Source organism: Onychostruthus taczanowskii, unplaced genomic scaffold (genome assembly GCF_017590055.1).
Source record: "Onychostruthus taczanowskii isolate IOZ18803 unplaced genomic scaffold, ASM1759005v1 scaffold96, whole genome shotgun sequence".
In the NCBI taxonomy this organism is placed as follows: Eukaryota; Metazoa; Chordata; class Aves; order Passeriformes; family Passeridae; genus Onychostruthus; species Onychostruthus taczanowskii.
In genome coordinates, this window is record NW_024507657.1 from 1,011,673 (window position 1) to 1,032,053 (window position 20,381).

The window sequence follows — 20,381 nt, forward strand, 5'->3', positions numbered from 1 at the left end:
GGCATTGTTCAGGAACTCTACTAAAGAGAGCATACACAAATGGCAATATTTTTGGAATCATAAAATGTTTTGGCTTGGAGGAGACATAAAAAGATATCTAGTTATAATCCCCTTGCCATGGACAGGGACATCTTTCACTAGACCAGCCTGCTCCAAGCTCCAATCAGCCTGGCCCTGAACATTTTCAGGGATGGCGCATCCACAACTTTTCTTGGCAATCTGTTCCAGTGTCTTACCATCCCCACAGTAAAGAGGTTTTTCTTATATCTAATCTAAGCCTATCTTCTTTCAGTTGTAATCCATTCCCTCCATCCTGTCGGTACATGCTATTGTAAAAAAACCCCCTCCATCTTTCTTGCAGGCTCCCTTCAGATACTGAAAGGCAGCAATCACGTCACCCCAAAGCCTTCTCTTTTCCAGGCTGAACAATCTCAATTCTTTCCAATTTTCCTCATAGGTGCTCCATCCCTAACCATCTTAGTGTCCCTCCTCTGGACTCACTCCAACAGGTCCATGTCCTACCTGTGCTGGGACCCTGGAGCTGGATGCAGCACTGCAGGTGACAACTCAGCAGAGCAGAGGGGCAGAATCCCCTCCCTGGCCCTGCTGCCCACGCTGCTCTGGATGCAGCCCAGGACTCATTTGGTTTTCTGGGCTGTAAGTGCCCATGGCTGGGGCAGCTCCAGCCTCTTATCCACTAATATTCCTGTCCTTTCTCCCCCCCAAAAAAAAAAGTAGTGAATCTCTCCTTATAATATTAATACACTCTCTCTCTCTCCACATACAGAACACCACTGTCCCTCTCCAAAACCTTAAACACTAGATTTTCATGCTCCAGCTCAAGGACATTAAGGTTGCAGTCTAACAACAATCCCTCAAAGCAGATTGTGGAAAACACGTGTACACACAGTATGATTGTCACTGTATGTTTCTCTTGAACTGCTAAAAAATGTCACCTACATGCAAAATTTCCATCTACCCACACAGTGCACGGAACACGAAGGTCACTAAGCAATGTGAACCTCAACCAATTCTGTCTGAAAAGTTGTAGGCTGCCATTTGCGAGGGCAGCCAGCAAAAGGCAGGGGAGGCAGAGCACAGAATAGAAATGCAGATGAAAAAGTCAGCACAAGCTTTGCAATGCTGCTTTATCATCTCAGCATACTTACAGGTACACCGGGTCACCATGGATGAAAAATCACCAACAATTGAACTGTCGTTCCACTGCCGCTTCTGCTGAGCAGAATTTGACTTGTGTGGGACTGTCTGCGTTGCTGCAGCAGTTTGCAAACAGTTTGTGCACCATAAAGAGACACCGACCAGGTGTGCACACACACACACACACTTTAATACTCCTTCGACATTAAGTACTGCTATTCAAAAACAAATTGCCACTTCAAGCCACAAGCACTCTCCCATTTAGATATATTTTAAATAGCCCATTAGATTGTAAATCCAAAACCTACCCAGTGACACAAACCTGATCCGATTTCACTATTTTCTGAAAGAGCAAAAAAAACTGTATTAAAAACTTACAGGGCTGTTAGTCCACCGTTTCTCTCTGGCACACGGTACATTATTTAACTGCAATGCCTGAAAGAGTAACTTGACCTCTCTGGGAAGGTGGGCGGTATTATTCAAGCTGAAACATTAGAAACATGCATAATTACTCTGGGTATTTGCCACACATTCTTTCATCGGTAAACCAATATGAATGGAAAAGTCACACTGACACTCCAGGCTTAGATCATATCCCAACCACCAATTATGAAAATTTTTCATGAGGTCTCAGGAGAACAAAATTTCTTAGGGCCAGAGAAATTTTCTCTGGACTTAACTGTGCATATGTTAAGTGCTGCCAAATCCAAACCAAGACTTCAGCAGGCTAAACCATGCATTTTGAGCTTACTGCCCACCACTGACAATACTGTAATTTTGTTTTCCTTCAACCCCACAAACCCATTGCATCCATTCATGTGGCACTTCTAAGGATGCCTGCTGTAACACCAACCACATCCCATCACTCATCATGCGCCCGTCCCTGCAGGGTGATGCTTCCACACCTGTGTATTGCTCCTCAGCAAACCCAAGGACCTCTGGCAGAACCAATCCACAGGGCTGGGTGGGATAAAAACCCACTGGAAGGTAAACAGGCAGCTGAAGCACAAAGAAAAGAGACCATGCTTGCTCCTGATTCCAAAGGCATCCACTTCTTGCATCAGGGCTGCCTAGGTTCATGGCAGCTCTCCCTTCACACCAGGCATACTGAGTGTCCTCTGTCTTCCCTTCAAGGATAAAGCAGCAATCACCTTTCAAGTTTTGGGTGGTGGAACCACCTCCAAGAAAAATGAAATACTACAAACCAATATTCACAGCTGGAGCTGTGAAATGTGAAACATTTTCAGTACTTTTAAGGTTTTCAGTACTTTTTAAGGCCAACAACACAAAATGCCTTTTTTTTTTTTTTTTTTTTTGAAGAGGGAGAAAAAGCTCTTCATAAGAGAGAAGAATGGCACACACATAAAATAACAGTCTTCTCTAGCTAAGTTCTCATACTCCTTCAAAATCAAGACCTAGCTGCACTCCTGACCAAGTGAGATGCAGCAATACCTATAGCTATTCTGAACCCAATTGCTCCTGAACTTATTTTGATAACAGCACCTACATGTTGCTGTTCTGGGCAACTGACCTGACTAACCCCTTGCCTACAGTGGAACTTCCAGTGTCCTTGATTCAGCTCATTTAACTCCTGGTGCTTGGCACAAATATATGTGGAATACAAGGTATTCATTTCAGCTAATTCCCCAGGCATTAAGGACAATGCATGCATCTGGAACACTGTTGCAGCAATGATACGTGAATAATTCTGGAATCATTTTTCTCTTTTGTTTTTCAAGCAGTCCAGCTCCCTGCATCTTGTTCATCATTATAATACTTCCAAACCTTTGGAAATCATAGCAATGCACACAGTCAATCCTCTAGATATTTTAAGTCAGATTTTGTAGATTTGTAGATTTTGTGTTTTGATTAACAATGTGTTTTCCCTTTATGCAGAATAACCATGTATATTGGGGAATACAAGTTGACACAGCAACCTCATAGAAAGTAAAATTTCAGGGCAGTATTTTCCACATCTACATGAAATCTCAAGATAATGAGAACTGGTCAGTGTTAAGTTGCTTTCACCACATAACCAGAACTTGCTGGAGATTTTTTTGGTAGATTTTAAATATGTTTTTGTAAACAACGGTTTATGCAGAGTGTAACACCTGTGTACTTTCTTACACACCGATGAAAATTGTGGACAGCTTTATTTTGAAGATTCTCTCCCTCTTCCACATAAACTAAAAAATAATTAAAAGATGACAGAGTGACCATCTTAAGCATTATCTAAAATATCTATTCAAAAGATCTAATTTATACAATGAAAATGCTTTAAGTCAAAAAAAAAAAAAAAGTGGCTTGTGGTGAAGAGAGGAAACAGAACAAATATCTGAGTTTGCATCAAATGTTGGTTGCAATCATTTAACTGCCAGTGTTTAAGAGCAGGAATTTCTCCAGTCTGTTTTAGTATTTGCTATTCCAGTAAACACAAATAAAGGGAAAAGTCAACATTATGGTTTTCCAGTTTCAAAGTCATTTGATAACAACCTTCCCAAAGCCATTCTCCTGGGAAAGAGCTGTAGAGAACAGAGCTAATTAGGGCTTGTCAGTTAAGCTCTCGCTCCTGCTTTGTTCAGAAAACCTGGACAAATAGCTTATCCATGGAGAGACCTGGGGGCCTTTCACAAATATTTTGTATTCCACTGCAAGCTCAGGCACATTGCATAAACATCTGGAGTACGTACTAGAAACACGAACATCTCCCTGCTCTGCCCTGCAGCGAGTGCCTTCGTGACACTTTCATCAACAGTGACAGAAAGAAAACAGTATTATTGTGGGCTTGCCTCCAAAAAAAAGTTGCCATGTATAGTCTGTCTCTATGCACATGAGGATTTGGGGTAATAGGAAGGAGGGGTAATTCAGGTTTCCAGTCTTCCTTCTCAATACCTATGTTCTGAGGGAAAGAAGGAAAGAGCCTTGTATCATTATTAAAAGAGAGACTATTTCCAGAATGACTGGAGACTAAGCTGCTTTGGGGGGAACCAGCAGTGAAAATAGACATGTTCATATTTTCACTGGAAGTGCAGTCCAGTTTGGAAGTGCTCTTAGCATACATTAGTTAAGACCAAGACAAATCCTGAGGTACTCTGGCACCATCCCAGACCAAGAGCACAGAGAAAACCACAGACACTGCATCAAAGAGGGGCACCTACAAAATGTCCCTGCTTTGTTGACCATGCCAGGGCCAATGCCTGATAAACCAATTGCTCACAACAGAGCAGATACTTTGATACCACATTTCACAGCATCGCTGGATTGAAGCCAAGAATCTACTCGTTCTGGGAGCCAGGCTATATATAAGGAGGGAAAGGCACAGAATTCTCTCTAACATGCTTTCCCCAAAGTCCTAGAACAGCAACATCTGTGTCTCCAGTTTTGCTGCAATTCTGCAGACATTTCTGCAGTCTATCAAGCTTAACTACTGGACAATGTTTTTGTGTATTTATTCTTCAAATCTGTAGAGCTGTACCTTACTGTACATTACAACAACGGCATAATAGCTGCAATTTAGCTACCTCAAAATATTACCAGGGAAACAAAGTCCTACTCTCCCCTGCTACTCCACAGGAGAGCACTGAACGCTTCTGGTAAGAAAGATAAAAGGAATAGCAAGCAACCAATGTGATAAACTCCAAGAAGTAGCAATTAGTCATTTAAAAATGCACAAAATCCATGCATGTGTTAAACATGAAAGACGCTGTCCTGAGAGCTAGATGCTCTGAGATCACATTTCAAAGCAGTGCAGCATCATTCTGTTAATCTTTTGGGAAAACCAGCATGGATATTCTGCTGCAATGTAATTAAGGCAGGAATTCCAGCTACTCCATTGTGACCTTCACAGAAACCCCAGGGGTCAGGAGTAGCAGCCTGTACCCTGCTACGGTGCTAATATTGCTGTACTATAAACAAAAACCTCCTGCAACAATAGTACCAACAAGATTCAGGGAGGTAAAGGGGGGACATGTAGATACACTTAAAGCCACAAAACAACTTCTACAGCAACCGTAAGTGACAAGTTGTTTTCCTAAAGGTAGTTGCAGGAATTCCATTTTTCCTGTGTAGGTGGAAAAAAGTTGAAATATTTACTTTCATGTTCTATTCTCAACAAATATCCATGCTTATATAAACAGTAATTAAAGACTTCCTTCTTAGAGCAATAATTAGTGAACAAAATGAAGCCAAGGGAAAGTGACTTCTTGCTGTAACAGTGAAGTTCTACACAGAGAGAGCGAGGGTTTGGAGAAAGTGTTTGGTTTTTTAGCCCCTGAGCCACAGTAACTCCCTGATAACTCCCACAGGCACAGGCAAAGCTGCAGCCTGCAGTCACAATGCTGATTCTCGCCCTTCATACTGCAGCAGCCATGCCCTCTGTCCCCAGAGCCTCCCAGCAGTGACCGACAAGGACTGCACCAGCCAAAGGACAGCACAGACAGGCAAAGTGGGCGAGGTGGGAATGGCAACACCCAGCTCTGCAAAAGCCCTTGCTGGGGGAAACTTTTAACTGAACTCTACCCAGAACGCTTGGCATAATCTGTCTGGGGTGGGCCAACATGAAATCAAGAAAAGAGATAATCAGGTAGGCTTTTTTCTCTTTCTTACCCTTTGCAATCTGAGAACAGTGAAAGAGGACACCACCGAGCAAGAAGGTTGCTAATTAATTCCTCCTCACCCAGGCACTGTAAAGCTTCTAGCTGCAGAGTAAGTGCATATCTACGAATAAGTACTTGATAGCATTTTAAGAACTGGCTTCATTTGTTTTGAAAAATGCCATTAAAAAGACACAATCATCTCAAGATTTTCTCTATCAGCAGCAAGAAAGAGTGAAAGTAAAGCACCATTGCTCTTGCCTGACTAATTTTCAGGGCACCAGCTTACCTTGCACAGTGAGTTTGGTGGGAGGTCAACATGCCAAAGGCATAGATGCTTTCAAACGTATAATGAGAGGAGATCTCATATCTCTTAGCTGAACAAGTTTCCCTGAAATAAACTATTTCTGAACAAGTTACAACAGGGTAGAGATGCCTTGCTGTAAGGGCAGGACCAGAATGCAGTTGCAAGTGACATGCCAGTTTAAGACATGGGTAGCTAACATGCTTTAAAACCAAGGAAGCAAGACTGTTGTTCTAAGTGTCAGTTATCTTGGATCAAAGGCTAAAAAAAGCTGCTTGGATATAGCACTCAAACAAGAGATGAGTCACACAGAAGCAACAATAGAAAAAACACTCCACAAAAAGAGTTCAGCACACTTTTCACACTATGGATCTCAGGCATTCTGCAAAGACTGCTCTTTTAGTACCATCACAACACAAATAACAGAAGTACTAATAGCAAAAGTCAAAACTCCGGGCTGTCATTAGGCAGATACATCCAGAAGTAAAGTATTCTCTGAAACATCTGCATTCAGCTGTAGCTGAATTTTGGAGTGGCAAAGGGATACCACAATCATTAAAAATGTAAATAAAACCTCCACCTGCCTGAACACAGACTCAATAATCCAACATACATTTTGCCTTTGCAGTCTGTTTATGACTGAGATGTCCCTCATTTTAGCTAGGACAAGAACCATAAAGTTTCTTAAATTTTGTGGGTTTTTTTTTTGTTTTGTTTTGTTTTTTAATGAGGAAGGACAAACTGTAAACTTGTGCCACACTCAAAGTACCTCTAATCTCATTGCCCTTTTCCAGTTACATTAGTAGCACCCAGCACTACTTCTCTTCATCTTTGCTTTACCCAGAGCAAAGCAGGAGCACCAAGACCACATCTTCACAACTGCATGAGTGCAAACGGGCAACAGGCCAACTGGACAAACACAGGCAATGGAAATGATCTTTCTTTTGTGTGTTATCACCCTGTAGATACACAGAGCTCAATGCACTGGAGATGTGCAGCCTAACCAGCTGTGCTTTCTCACACAATTTTTTTATCCCTTTGTCCCCATCCTTTGCTTTATACCCACCCACACAGCAATTTCAGCCACCTATTTTTCCCTGGAAAAAAAAAGATTATAGTTTCTGGTCTTACAGCACACATATTTAATTGAAATCTGAGAAGCAAGAATGTTCTACTTCGTTCGAACCTGAAGACACCTGCAGCTCAGTCTCAGGTGAGCAATTCAGAGCCAAGAATAAGAAAATGAAAATGTCAAGGACCAGGACCAGGTACTTCCTTGAAACAAAACAGACTTTGTGCTGGGCAAACAACAGGATTACTATTTGTTCTGCTTTCTTTCCTTTTAAAGGAGAGACCTTCATTATAAGATACATCATTCTAGGTTAATTATCTCTTCAAGCTCTTCTCTGACAAACTGACTGGCTTAAAGCCTTTCTTTGGACAAGAAATGAGGAAGAGGCCATTCAAAAGACCCTGAAGATGCAGCAGGCTGGATCAAGAACGCTGATGTCCAGAACACAGGCTGGGCAAGGAGCTGCCCTCTGGTTGATTACCAGGCATTTCATAGCAAGGCTATTCCATCTGAAGAACATTACAGAGAACAAAAGGCATAGGGACACATTGCCTACTACATTCTGTTACTTCCCAAAAGTAATAAAATGCTCTGGTTTTGAGTGTAAGAATGAGGGCGAGTCCTTATGTACTTGGAACAAACACACTTGTGCACATTCCTTCCTTTTGTGCTGTGTACATCTCTACTTGGCATTGCAAGCTGTTGCAAGATGACTCAGCTTGTTACTGATTAACATCTCACTTTATGTCTTTTCTGTGTGCCACGATCCAACTCTTCTCACATCTATCAGGCATCCTGACACCATGCATTTCTTTCCATTTCTCCCTCAGGTGTACCAGACAGACACCAACTCAACAGCACAGAATTCACCACGTACCACCAATTTTCTTCTCCCTCCTCCAGAGCACAAACCCCCCTCCTTCAAGCTACACAGTGGTGCAGCACAAGCCATTCAGATCCCCAAAGGCACTGCAGGCAGCAGAGCAGAGTTTGCCACACCAGATATCCATGTGTTCCTTTCCTTCCATATGGAGTCAAGAAGAGGTGTCAGATGCCGGAGAGATACTGGCAGCTGAGCCACCATGCAATGCATCATCCATTTGTTTCTGGAGAGCAGGGCCTGGCCTTCCTGCCCAGACAGGGTATGTGTTCCCCACATTTGGGGTACGGAATTACTTTGGGGTGACTGAGAAACGTGGTACGTCAAATCAGAGAGCAGGAAAAGAAAGTGTGACTTGTGTTTTGGGTATGTTTCACCCAAATACAATTTTTATAGAAAAAAATCCAATTGGTTCCCAAATATTGAAGAGAATGTGTCCATCCTTCCTAATGGGACTGCTGTCTCAAAGTCATCTAGAGCTGTGTGCTCTCATGGACAAAAGGAATCACCACCCCCTGCCCCCAAGAAACTTTCTTATAACAGCTTCTGAAGAGTGATGTTACCCAGCCACCACCTCACCGCCTTGCACCCTGACCTCCCCCCTCCCACCTTCTCCTCAGGCATCAACACAACCTTACTCAGCTTTATTTCCTCACAGAACACATTCCCTAGCTGAAGACCACCTCCATCTGTGCCTGCAGCTCATGCTTCTCCCACCAGCACTGGCACCTGCACAGACACGTACTCACCTGTCCCAACAACAGCACCCTCCCTGTGTTCTAGGGAGCACAGGAATCCCAGGCACAGGAGCCCACCCCTTCTCTCACTCTACTCTCACAGCATGGCGTTGCCAATAAAATATTTGCAAACACGCAGACATACAAGCTGTGATCACTGCCACGTCCTCCCTGGAGGTCTTACTTCACTGCATTTTTCATGGCACAATGAGCATCTGTAAACCCTGCAATTCCCAGCAGCCCTCAGAGGAGTGCACAGGAGAAGCCACATCCCCACGGTGTCACAAAGCCTCCAAAGGCCAACAGGGCCAAGTGATATGCAACTGTCTTTCAGAAACAGAGGCAGAAGGGGAGGCAAAGAGTCTGCATTAGAAGTTTGTTCACGGCTTTCAGAATTATATCAGGAGATAAGCTAAGAGACCTTTTGCCACATGCACACAACTTACTGGCACACCTGATCTAATTTCCAAATGTGATCTCTAACAGTCCATGCAGGCTGCTCTGTAAAATTAGCAGTGTCAACCTCAGTTTTATTTGGGTTATAGCCAAAAATCACTCCTGTGCAAGGATCACTCTGTCCCAATAAATATCAGACAATATTTACATATGCATCAAAGCTACAGTTTGGCGAAAAGAAGTTAATTCACCCAAGAGTGCTTTGATCCTCTGACAAATCATTTCCTGATTAAAGCTGAAACAACAAAAAGGACTTTGGACACTAACCAGCTGTCACACTTGTGTTGTGAGCTGGCACTAAATCCCACAAAGCCTGGGAGGAAAGATTTAGGTGGTGGGAGGGGAGCAAACGGTCTATTTGCATTCACAGCATGCGAGAAGTTCCTTCGGGAAAGGCAAGTCCTTCTCTTGCTACCCATCTGAAGCAAGCTAACAGAACAGGGACCCATTAAAACTCATCAAAAGGAAAGCAAGCCACTGCAGGACACTCTGGCAGTACTGAAGTATTGCAAAACTTGTTGGATGTACTACAGCTGGGGATGTTGTGTGTTAGAGGAGTTTTTTTGTTTTGGTTTGTTTTTTTGCTTTGCTCTCTGAAGCATGTTTAGAAATGGAAAAGTTTCCAAATGCAATGACCCATTCAAGACCTTTGGGCCTGAGCTGAGTGAGACAAAAACAAATGAGCTTAAATATCTGAGACTGCAACTGGGAAAAGTGAAGGCAGAGCTGAGGTTTAGTAGTATCTCCTTTTTTCGTACTAAAATGAAGCATTCACAGTTACTCATAACCATTAAAAAAAAAAATCCTGATGCTAGCAGACTTCTTTCAACATTCTTCATCAGATAGTCTGTCAGTTATTAATATTTTCCCATGCTTCTACTGGCAAATAGAACATTTGGCAATTAAAAAGAAATGCAGCTTGGGGGGGTTGCAGCTTAGAAGCATATTTTGCTACATAGTTCAGGTATGAAGAACTCTTAATTAAAAAAAAAAAAAAAAACCAAAAAAAAAAACCCAAAAAAAACCACCAAAAACCAAAACCCATACATTATTAATCCAAGGTGTTGAATGAAACAGTCCACAAATCTAAATCATTTCATCCAAACTTCAGCCTCATTTTAACTGATGTGTTTTATTACCAGGCTTTGAGAAATTGGTTCTACAATCTCATTAAATCAATAGGCCATAATACACAAAATAAAAAAAAAAGAAGAGACTGACTAACCCTCGAGATGCTCTTGATGTGGTGTTTATTAACTCACTTTTACTAGTGATGTCATAAAACTAAACTCCTGAAATCTCTCCTTGTGACAGACTTGTTACTTTTCTATTCTTTCTCATTAAAACAAGTTTTCTCGGCAGGCAACTCTCAGATGTGCTGCTTGACCTGCCACCTGCCTACTTCCAACGGGATCAGTATCTTCAAACTTCGCAGCACAAAGAGACCAACTTGATAAAACTCATGCTTGGCACTTTGAACTGCCCAACACCAGATCCAGAGCTGACATTACTGCAAGCCTTTCACAGGGCTCTGTTGTGATGCAAATAAAGTACAATCCCCAGACACAAAAAAGTCATTAAACCGGAATTAGGAGTTATAAGTAACTGGCAAGCTGACGGAAAAATCTGGGTTAAAAGGAACACCAAAGACCTACAGAGAAAAAGGAAAGCGGCTGTTTACAATTACCCTTCAGCAAACACAAGGGAACAGGTACGAGGACCGCAGCGCTCGGCAGCAGCAGCAGCACTCGCACCGCAGGCTCGGCCGGCTCGGCTCCCGCACACTCTCACATCAGCCTTCCGCCCCCACACACCGTGCCATCCTGCCTGCCACCCTGCCTGCCACCCTGCCACCCCCTGCCTGCCTCCAGAGCACCGACAGCACTCCGCAGCTCCTGCTCAGCCCGCCCGTCAGACCGGGCTAATGCCAGCTCTGTGCGTGAGCTGCAGCCAAGCTCCCAGCAGCTCCCCAGCTGCTGACCAAACAGGGAATTGAGCAAACTGGGCAGCAGCAAACACTCACATGCTATTAGGTCAGGAGTTAAAATATCTCAATGACCTGCAACTTCCATCATAACAAGGGCTGATAAATGCCAGAGGCTTAGGGAATACAAACTCATCTACAAAAAAAAAAAAAAACCCATCCAGGCTCTGATGCAATTTCTGTCACTTCCAATAGACAGCACGACAAAAGTAAGAAGGGTTTTCCTTCATTCCGAAGAAAAAAATTTAAAATCATGATGTAAAATGAAGTTTTCAAGAAGGGATCAAGGAAACAGATGGATATAATGGAGACTTCCTAGAGATCAGAGAGAAGCTCAGTATGTCAGTACAGCAAGAAAAATACTGCCCCTTTTTTCATGGTAAGAAGCCGTGAAGCTGGGAACCTCTTTACCCGTAACTCCATCTTCAACATCAGCACTAATCACCTCATCCATCAGCACCATCCAACTTGAGTCCTGACTGGGCCATGCAAGATGGATTGCAAATCAATCATACAGCACAACAGCCTTCTTTCCACAGCAGCAAAGCATAATTCATACAGAAATAGTCCCAACACAGACTGGGGCTATTCTTGATCCAGAACATACTCAGTCCTGTAACAACCAGCTGTGAATTAGCATATTAACAGTGAAAGAAAATCAAGAGATCTATTTAAAAAAACCATACATAAATCAGCCTAGAATAGTGTTCACAGCTAAGAAAACACCAGATTCTTACAGCAAGCAGGAAGAGCTTAAAAGAGCATGGTTCATAGCCCATGGCCAGAGGAGAAGGCAGTGAGGGGGCTAATCCACAGTCCCTACTACCCAGCTGCAAAGAAGAGAACTCACTAAAGCAAGCATGGCACATTTGTGCTGTGACCCCTAGCCACTTTATTTCAGGTTGTGTTCTGTTGAAAAGATGACAAAAATGCAAGTTCTCAGACACTCAGGGACAAGGCAAGGTCATGTCAACATTCCTTACCAGAAAAAGTTCTCTCTTCACACTGCCAAGAATTAGTATGTATACCTTTAATTAGCTACACAAACTTTCTTTGCAATGCTGAGCCTTGAACTTGGTACTAAGAATAGTCCAGTATATTTTATTTTTTCATTTCCAAACTAGAACATTTTGTAAGACTGCAACAGCCTAAAAAGTCATGGCAGTCACCCACTGCTGCTGTGTTACAGTGAGAGGCAGCTGAATCTTTTTTTTCCCCCCCTCCACTTCTAATGACAAGAAAAGGAATTGCAGTACTGGCTCATTACTCCTGCTCCTGCAACAGCCTCATGACACAAAGTTCAAAACTAGCAGAAATTTGATGACAGGCTGAAAATGTGAAGCAAAGGACAGTTTCTCAAGAAAAAGTTATAGTTGTCAGATTAGACAGTGGAGCCTGAATTCTGTCAGAGACAGCTCTTTCACTTCTCCCTTTTATTTCTTCCATTTTCTTCATGGTGACCCCCCCTTTTCTGGTATTGTCTTAGAGACTTTGAACAGAGCAAGCATTCAGGGGCAGGGTGAAAGAGGAGGAACAGGCCTGACTTGATGGGCACTGAACAAAGTGCTCGCTAGATAGAAAAGTTACAGGAAATAAAAGGAGTCCGGAGAGCTGAGACAGAGGAATAGCAAAAGCATGAGAACAGCCAAGATGCTTCACAGACATGTCTGGGCAAACGTTCAAGGCCACGAGGTAAAACTATCAGAAGCCAGGAGTTACATTATGCTTCTGTGTGCTTCAGTAAAACCTACCCTGATCAGCTCCAGGGAGGGATCCACAGGCAATACCACCACTTCCACTCAGTAACTTACTCAGAGATGGGAGAAACCAGCTGTGTTGAGACATCCAGGACTCCCCTAATCCCTCTTAATCAATAAGCAGCTGGTAATCAACCCGAGTTAAGATGAGGCACTGGGCACAGATGGGCAATGAACTCACAAGCTTAGTCATGAGGGTGGCTGGCCAGCACAGACCAGTTAGTGCTGTGCATTGAACATGTTTAACCTCCAGTATCAAAACCAGTATTTCTAGCAGGGATGTTTTCAGACTCTTCATATCTCTGCAATGCACTCAGAAACTTTCTGGTAGCTGTCAGAATTATTCACCTAATTCTCCAAAACCAGCAGGATTTCAATTTTTCTGAGAAGACTGTGCTGAAACCCATATCACCATGAGCTGCTTGGCTATCCTACTCTGGGCACATGGTGTTCTCTTTGTGGCAGGCTAAGCAGGTGAGCAGAAGTACCAGTTCAGAGGTATCTGACTTGAATTTACCTCTGTATTCAAGTCAAAACCACTTCAGCCATGGTCAGGCTATTTCTAGCAAAAGGCAGGATAACATACTGCAGTGAAATCTGTACCTGAAAGCCACCACTGCTTTAATTAGATTCAGTCAAATCCAGGTCTTTGCAGTCTAGACATGGTTTAGCAAGTGCTTTTATGTGAGTAATTCATTGAGAAAGAGCACATGTTAAGTGCTATATGGAGCTTACCTTAGTTTTGGCAAAAAAATAGCTGGATTTTGACAGGCCAAACACAGTGCAACCTAATTATTCAAGCACTGGTCCAAGGGAAGATTTTATTTGACAAAGGAAGGAAAATGTTCCTCCTTGGGCCTAATGCTTTTCCAAAGTTCAGCCAGCCACAAAAGGCATTTCCACTCAGAGCAAAAGCAACAAACAGGACAATTTTGCAACACAGCACATAAATCTTAGGGCAATACAGAATAGACTCCATGCCTTACTCTGGCCCCTCCTGCAGTCTCTGTAATACTCTGGGTTTTAGACAAAGGTCCAGAGATTAATAGAAAGGAAAGAGAAAAAGCACAGATGGAGTAACTGCTGCTTCTGACCTGTGGTACATATACAGTGGTCACACATCTATTTACAGCAACTTTATGCAGGAACGTCAGGGCAGCCTTGATGGCTTGACAACTTCTGCACTGAAATCAAAGTGATGAGATGCTCCAGCTCCAACAAAGCCAGTTTGACTAAGCTTTAATATAGATACAAATGGCTGTTGGCTGACAGAAAATTCTTAGTGCTCCCAGCTGTGTATAATACATTATTGCTATTTTTTATTTGCTCAAAGAATCTCTGGCTTAGCAGAGATGGGAACACATGGAAGACATGGGAAACAGCCCACTGTTCTGAAGACAGGATGTGCAGGAAAGTGCCTTACATACCCAGCTAGTTCTTCCACAGGGCAGCACCAGTATCACAGGCCAGACAGTCCTCCTCCTTGCAATGAGACTCTCTCAGCACTGAGATGAAAGACTAGCTGTAACTGGACATTGTGGTGAAAGAATATTAGGCAGTTCAATTAACAATTATACTTGAATGCACCAGTATGCATAAAGCAGCCCATAAATCGTGTCATTTTCACTCAGACTTGGAGACAATTGTTATTTTCTGAAACATAGTAAGGAGACAACCCTGGCTCACTTTTGTGATGCAAATTAGCAAGTTGCTTGGAGGAAGAGGTGGGGAGGAAAAGTCTTTTAACTGAAATGACAATGAAACTTCCTCCCTACACAACAGTCACAGACACCAGCTCCAGTGGTGTCACCTCCAGGACCCCAACATTCTCGTTCAGCCCATGCACAGCCAAACCTCTGGCTCCTTACTGCACACTCTCCTCACTGCTGCATCTGCCATCTCACTCACTTGCAGTCACCAAAGAGACCTTGAACAATCCAGACCAAGTGCGTTAAAGAAGGGGACATAAGCTGCTGCTCTTCCATGAGGATGTAGCCACAAGGAAACTTTTATTACCAAGCAGGAACAGCCTCCAAAGCAAAACACCATCCCAAATGAAATTCGGCTCAGGAATGTGAGCTATGTGGGCAGGCGGGCTCTGATGGATATAAAGGGAGGACAGGAGCAGGCAGGCTGCTTTCACAACAGTGGTTTCCAAGCCAGAGCAGAGGACCAGCTTAGCCACCTCCCTCATCCCACTGCGTGCACGCAGAGCTCGGGAATGTGAGCAATGCGGACTGGGGGCCAGGGGGCTTTGCTGCTCCGGAGAGAGGGATGGGAGGGGCTACCAGGGGAACAACACAAGAAGGCCAAGAGGCAGCTGGGGTTGCTGAGGAGTTGCAGGGCTCCTTTTAAGCGCGGGGCGATCTGTGGAGGGGTCAAAAGGCTCAACTGCAGGCTGCGAACCAACAAAGGTCCCTTCCTGTCTCAGTCACCCTGTGCTTGGGGAAACAAAACTACAAATGTAGCTTTGCAATAAAACCGTCATTAATCTCTACCACCTAAAACAAACTGCAGGCCGTCCTGGTTTTTTGGCTAGTTGCGGGTAGGAAAAATAAGCATTAAGACTAATAAATCCATGAACTTAACACTTCCTGAGCCAGATATTCAGCTGCTGTATCTATATACATGCACAGACCTTCTCTGCCCCAGGCCAACAAAAGATGGAATTGCTACAGGTAACAGCCCTGAAATCTCTCAAGTCTGCTTCAGCCAAAACCAACAACCCCTTACTCAATGCAAACAATATTCTGTCAACTGCTTATTTATAAGATTCTTGAAGAACTCCATTTAATTTCGACCACATTTTCTTGATTCCCACATCCCAGTCCAACCACGAAGTGACAGAGCACTGGCTATCTGGCGGGAGCAGCAGCCTCCCAGGAGGCGCACCGCCCACCGCCGGCTCTCGGAGCGAGCACCGACTGCATCTCCTTAGCACGCCCACCGCACAACTCGTGACAGTCATGATGTGTGCACAGATACAAAGAGGGGTTTGTTTTCCTTAAATTTCCTCAGGGACAAGGCTCCCGGCAGCCACTAGTACTTTCGTTTAGGTGATCCTGCAACATTGATTAAAAACACGACAGTGGGTACAAGCAGCAGTAGTGATGGGATGAGAAACTGCAAGAAAAACACAAAGGAGACAAAAACTCAGTGCTAAATCACAGATGGGATCAGGAGCAAGGCAATTTCCACTACACACATCAGAACCCTTGTCTACTCAAAAAAAACCCATGCATAAAGCAGCCCATAAAACCACAAGAACAAACTAAGAAGCATACATCAAGTTTGTCAGCCCAGTTAAACGATGCTAACAGGATACATAAACTGCAGATAATCATGCCTACATAATTTCCAGCACCTCGTTGTTTCAGAGAGATTTCACCTTGGTCTTGCAGGTGATTATATCTCCCCTTCGAATGTTACTGACTTGTCATGCACAGAAAGCTGCCCGAGAAGGCTGCTGGTAAAATGTAAGTTGAGAAATGGTCAGTGATGCCAGAGTAAGACTAGTATTCATCTGAGGAAGGAAAACTCTTCAAAAGCTTATCATCAGGGAAAAAAAAAAAAAAAAAAAAAAAAAAAAAAAAAAGCAGCAACTTCAAAGTTTAAGAACAAGGTCAGCCTCACATATCAGGAAGGAATGGAACTTAAGCTAAAAATCTCTACATGTATTGCATTTTCTGAGTCTTAAGATCAGTCTGGGAAAAAGACTATTGTTTTAAAAGTGAAGTTATTAATTGAAAAATGCGAAGTGTGGTTTAAAAAAAAAAATACCGTAAAGCAGCTTAATTCTAATCACGTTCCTGTAAATCCAAACTGAACACCTGAAAAGAGCCAAATGACTTTCAATGCCTTAAAAAATGGAAGAAAAAACACCAAAACCTGTCTCCCCTACTCAGGAACTCTAGCATTTTACAGTTTGGTTTGGATTTTTCCCCCCCTCTCTTTTTTTGGTTTATTTGTGCAAAACTAGGTATTATGAACAGAGTTTAGAGCAACTTCAAAACTTACATTTCCATTAAGTTCAGTGTGAAGCAGCTTCAAAACTGAATAGTGAGAACTGCTTTTCATTCAGCAAGCCTGACTTTTCTGTTGCTAGCAAGCAATTTTCTGTTGCTAGACTCTACAAGGCAAAGTGCTACTGCCAGACAGACAGCTGAAAAATACAGAGCAGCAAGAGAAGGGCTCTGAAAATCACAGGAAGCTATGGAAATTCTGCTTCAATATAGCTGTAAAGTCCCACCTGGGTTAAGCTCCACGATATTCCATAACATCAGATCAACTTTTGGCAACTGTCCTCTGCTTTGTTAGGATCTCTCCAGCCCTTCTGCACCCATTTTTTACTTCTGCTCTCTTGTGCACTTACAACACAGAACAAAAAAGCTAAGCCTGGCCTGCCAAATTACTTCTGCTTCCTGTCCCTGTTTGCCCCAGAAACCCAATTACAAAGTTAACTCATGCTAATGAGCCTGAAGGGACGTGCACTCACACTCAGCTACACGGCAGGTCGCAGTGAATGAACAGTCTGATTTTCACCCTGGTTTGGTATCTGAAATGTAAACAATGCACACTGTAGTTATCTGTTGCAGAACGGCAGGTACATCTGCATGTATCTGTGGCTAACTGGAGCGAAAAGTCAGATTCCAGCATATGAGTCATCACCCAGTAAAGCACTCTCCTTAAAAACAAAACAAACAAACAAACCCCGCACAAGTGGGATTCACCCCGATAGAAACACCAGTTTCTACTCTGAAGAAATCAGCTAATCTCTTAGCAGGTATTTTGCTGTGTCTATTGAGGTAGATACACCCTGGGGAAACAAAAAAGCAAGGCTCTGCTCTAGTGCAGCCCTCCAAAATCTGAGCTGCAGCGGGAAGTAGAATATATCTTAATGTATCAATCTACTAACACTGCAAAGGAACACTGATGAATTGAAACAGCCTGTCTACTAACAGGTGGGTTAATAACAAAGCGCTGGTCAGAAAATACTAACAACCTTAAACTGCGTTTGCCAAGCTGCAAAACTGAGAAGACCTATCAACTTTTTCATTCTGATTTCTCTTCTGTTGGAAGTCTGGAAGTTGGGAGAAAAATTCTGCAATATTGCTTCATTTAATAACTATGCATGAGTCAAGTGCCCCGGCTTTTGTCTCACGATCAGTATCTTGACTGTCCTTTGTTACTTTTCATATTCTAATTTTAAAACACCCAGAAGTGTTTACACAAATAGAGAGAAAGGCTCCCTAGTCTGAATCTAAACACTACTTTCCCTAGTCACTCCACTTCTTCTCACATTCCGTCTGGAGAAGTACTAAAGAGCCACATAAAACACTCATGTATGTATCTTTCTTTCCCTAACCAAATTAGATTAGTTTGGTATAACTCTCAGAGATCCTCTGCGTATGCTGAGACAGAGATGAAAAGAGCATCATTCACAGAGATTTCACTATTGTCCGAGGTCCTTGGGGCATTTTTGACACAGCTGTTCCAAAACAGCTCAAGAATGAGCACCATCCTTTTCTCATTTAACAGCTCATGAAGCGAATGAAAACACTGTGATGGAAGCCCCATCATGCACAGCCATGTTTATGCACCTAAACAAACACATTCAACCTCTGACATTATCTCACTTCAGGGAAGACTTCCAGCCGTTAACTGGGAAAACAGTTGTGGTTAAAAAAAAAAAAAAAAAAAAAAAAAAAAAAAAAAAAAAGAAGAAAAAAGATAAAGGATCAGAATAGCTCGGGAGAGATAATTAGTTTAGTTTTAAACAGATAATTAGTTTAGTTTTAAACTAAACTCGTTAGTCTTTGAGACTAACAGGCTGCAGGCTGGTAGCATGATGAGTAGAAAACGCAAGGTGAGGAGCTCTCCCAGTCCCACCCACAAAGCAGGGCTTGGATGATCAGTGCTCCTGACCCTCATCTACCTAAAAGGTTCTAATGGACCAAATTCACATCACATGGATTTTCAACTCACCGGCTCGGGAGGCAATCACAGTACCATGATTTCATGCCTGTTAATTTCTGACGTCCCTGTACTACCGCTGAGGCTTCCCACCGTCCCATGCTATGTTGGCACAGCCCGTGGGACACTGCACACATCCAATAGCCGGGGGTGAGGGGAAGGAGGGAGGTATTCCGGCACATCTGTTTCCAGCCAGATCAGTGTTCCAATGTGTTTTGTCCCACAGCCACATTAATACTAGCACCAACAGAAAGAAGGCGGCAGCAAGAGCGCAAGGGAAGAGCCCGCTGCTTTCAGCCAGGCACAGGTTTTCTGCCTGCTTGCAGCCCCTGTAAAGCCCCTGCAGCACAGGCAGAGTCAACAGGAAAGAGCCAGGAGGTGTGGAGACTGGCACGGGCACTGAATTAAACAGAAACATTTCTGGCGCCACTCGGCAATTCGTGGTGCAAAATCATCTGAGTCAATCTGGGCAGCATCCTCCCCCTTAATAATGACACTGCAGAATTGGGAAGGGATCAGAAATACTTGTAAAACGTGAAAGAGGTTGCACAAGGACAGCTCAATCTTTAACAGACCAAACTACATTATTTGGAAGGGGCTAGTGGATTATGTAAAATAATAGATGGTGCATAAAAGCTAAATCAGTGTTTGTCCTTATGTCAAGAAGTGTCGATCAAGTCATACAATTAAGAGGTTGAAGTGTGTGCACACATGCTACAGAATTAATTGTCAGTGCACAGCAGCCATAAAGGCTAACAGCTTAGTGAGACCAAGAGAAGGACTGATCATTTGTGTGGGTAACAGCCCTGTCTGGAGCTAAACTTGGGAAGACTACCTGAAATAACAAAAAAGCAGGAAAAAAAGTCCACGGACTTAAGAGTTTAAAAGTCAGTGTTAACTAATTACAGACTCATACACAACATACAGGATTGATGAGACCTCATCAGTTTTAGATGTATGGGTACCTCACATTTGATAAGAACCTCTGGTACAGAACCTCTTAACCCAAAGCAGCCTTACTAAGGCTAGTGCCTTGTCCAATAACCAACATTTTGATTGTTTGCATCTTCTTGGAAACCTCAGCAGCAGTCTAACCCGCTCCTGCCAGGGCGCTGCTGTTTCATGTAAATGCACAGGACTCTTTGGGCCCAGAAGATGGTAGACCAGTAAGAAAAAGCAAGGTCCTTGGGATGAGGAAAGGATACCAAAGGTAACAAAGAACTCAACAGTAAATCCTTCTAGATTTCTACAATCAACAGCTTAGGGCATCTACAGGCAGGAGCTTCAGAGCACTAGCACATGATGAAACAGGCCTAATACATCACCAGGCCAGTGCAGACCACCGATCCATCCCCTAAGTGTGGCATCACAAACACTTGTCCAAGAAATCCAGTGAGGTGCACCCACTGCTCTCCTGGATACCAACCACCCCCAAACATCACAAAAAGCTGCTATAGCTCATGGCATA

At 43.2% G+C, this 20,381-nt stretch overlaps 1 protein-coding gene across 2 annotated transcripts in view; it reads right to left on the bottom strand.

Annotated features, from left to right (window-relative positions):
* Nucleotides 1-20,381, bottom strand: part of KANK1 (KN motif and ankyrin repeat domains 1) — a 130,107-nt gene that overhangs the window by 105,195 nt on the left and 4,531 nt on the right. The window contains exon 1 of one of the 2 annotated variants that reach the window (XM_041426914.1): nt 1,537-1,642. The exons of the other annotated variant lie outside the window; for it this stretch is intronic. The gene's annotated coding sequence lies outside the window, so the exon portion shown is untranslated. Of the gene's footprint in view, nt 1-1,536; nt 1,643-20,381 lie in introns of those variants that run through there. 2 annotated transcript variants of the gene reach the window in all.